Source organism: Chrysochloris asiatica, unplaced genomic scaffold, assembly GCF_000296735.1.
Source record: "Chrysochloris asiatica unplaced genomic scaffold, ChrAsi1.0 scaffold00142, whole genome shotgun sequence".
Lineage (NCBI taxonomy): Eukaryota > Metazoa > Chordata > Mammalia > Afrosoricida > Chrysochloridae > Chrysochloris > Chrysochloris asiatica.
The window spans coordinates 7,840,521-7,843,129 of record NW_006408660.1 but is presented as its reverse complement, the minus strand read 5'-3'; the positions used below and the strand labels follow the sequence as shown (position 1 = coordinate 7,843,129).

The 2,609-nt window shown below is 39.2% G+C and overlaps 1 pseudogene; it reads right to left on the bottom strand.

Annotated features, from left to right (window-relative positions):
• LOC102840131 overlaps nt 1–2,609 on the bottom strand; it is a 61,536-nt pseudogene that overhangs the window by 42,132 nt on the left and 16,795 nt on the right.

The window sequence follows — 2,609 nt, the reverse complement described above, 5'->3', positions numbered from 1 at the left end:
AAAAAAAAATGACAAGAAAATCCACAAATAGCAGAATGAATAAGAAAACAGGATTCACAATATGCTGTCCACAAGAGACATGCCTTAGAAACAAAGGCAAAAATTGACTAACAATCAAAGGATAGGGGAAAATATGTCAAGCAAATGAAATTCAAAGATAAAAAGAGCAGAAGAAGCTATATTAATAGCTGATAAAATAGACTTTAAGGCAAAAACAAGTAAAAGAGACAAGGAAGAATATTATATAATAATAAATGGGTCAATTGAAAAAGGGAACATAATCATAATAAATATCTATACACCCAATGAAAGTACCTCAAAATACATCAATACACTTTAACAGAACTGAAAAAAGTAATAGACAACTCTACAATAACAGCTTTGTTGTTGTTGTGTCAAGTGTCATCAAGACGGTTCTGACTCATAGCAATCCTCTATTTGGTTTCCAGGGAGCATCTGGTGGGTTTGAACTGCCGACCTTGTGGTTAGTAGTCCAGTGCTTATCCTAGTGTGCCTCACCACTATTCCACAATAATAAATGTTTCATGTGCTGTGACTGACTCTACAATAATAGTAGGAGACTTTGATACACCACTTTTGATGAAGGACAGAAAAACTAGAAAAAATAAATCAACAAACACATAGAAGAATTAAACAACACAATCAACCAACTTGATCTCATAGGCGTACACAGAACACTCTGAACAACATTCTTTTTCACAGCACATGAAACATTTTCCAAAATAGACTACATATAAGAAACTCTTTTGAACACCGAAAAATCTACACTGAGAGGACAATTTATAACAACAAATTTTTGTTAGGTGCTGTTGAGTCAATTCTGACTTATAGAAACCCTATGCACAATAAAATGAAACATTGCCCAGTCCTACACCATCCTCATAATCATTATTAAGCTTGAGTCCATTGCTGCTGCCGCTGTGCCAATCCAGCTCATTAGGGGTCTACCTCTTTTTTGCTGATCCACCACTTTACCAAGCATGATGTTCTTCTCCAGGGACTGGAGACAATATGTTCGAAGTATGAGAGATAAAGTCTTGCCATTCTGGCTTCTAAGGAGCATTCTGGTTGTATTTCTTCCAACACAGATTTATTTGTTCTTCCATGGTACTTTTAATATTCTTCTCCAACACCGTAATTCAAATGCATCAATTTTTCTACAGTCTTCCTTATTTACTGTTCAACTTTCAGTAGCATATGAGGCTACTGAAAATACCATGGCTTGGGTCAGACACACTTTGTTGTTGTTGTTGTTGTTAAGTGTCATCAAGTCAGTTCTAACCCATAGCAATCCTGTATAGAGTTTCCTAGGAGCAACTAGTGAACTTGAATTGCCAACCCTGTGGTTCAAACCAACTTTGCAATCCAGTACATTAACCCCCAGGACTATACCTGGCATACTTTAGTCCTCAGTAAATAAACACATTAAAAAAAAGAAGAAGAAAAATACAATCATCACCTTAACAAAATATATCCAACAATTAGAAAAAGAACAACAAATAAACCTACAGTCACCAGAAGAGCCTCTGGCAAGATGGCGGACTAGGCAGACATGCTACACAGAACCGCTACAACATAGAGAGGAGAGACCAAATGAAACAGATACAGATGATAATTCTGGAACTCTGAACTTGAGTAAAGAATAGAGAAGTGGCTTGAATGCTGACTAGGAGAGAAGGCAGAACAAAGGCAGCGAGAGAGGAAACAGATGAGTGAACTGAAATTTTGTAGGCAGCGTTCAATGGAGACAGCAGCCTGATAATACAATCACACACCAGTGCCTGGCAATGAGAAAGGTACAATCCTCCTTTGTTCCCCACATCCTCCTGGTCATCAGAAGTATGGCCTGCTCCCATTATCCCCTACCCCCTGCACAGCTCCCACTTTTCCAGAGGTCAGAGCTGTGCTAGTATGAATCAGGTTTCTGGTGCATCATTCTCAGGAGGACCCTGAGCTCTGCCTCATCAGATCAGCAGAACACACAGTGCAAGGTCCCAACCACACCTGGGAGGCCAAGAATTCATTCCATAAACAGTCACCCTTCCCCAACTACCCTCCGGGCCTGAAAGAGTTCCTCCTGAGAACAAGCAGTCTGATTTCAGCCATCTACAGAGCCTGCAAGAACTACGTTTGGTGCAGGTTGTCCTAACCACATACAATACCTAGACCTCCAAGAACTACATCTAGGACCGGGCATTCCATCTTCTCCTTCCTCTCCACCTCACCCTGATAGTTGCCAACCCAAACTGAGTGCCCTGCCCCCACAGCTCTTCCTCTTTAGGCTCAGCCCCTGCCACAGTTTCTTTCTTCCATTTTTTTTTTTTTTTTCAAATTTAATATCTCTCTCCCTTTTATCTCTTCTTTTCTCTCTCCCTTCCCTTGTTTTTATCCTTTCTTCTTTCTTTCCTTCTGTTTCTGTTTTCTTTTCTTTTTTGCCTTCCCTTCTGCATCTTTCTTTCCCTTCTCTTAATTGTTCCTTACTATTGTCTTATCTCTTCCTCTTTCCATCTTCTCCATTTCTAGTTTTGTTTATTGTGGGGGTTTTATTTTTTCTGTTTTATTTTCTCTCTGGTTTTTATTTTCTTTTT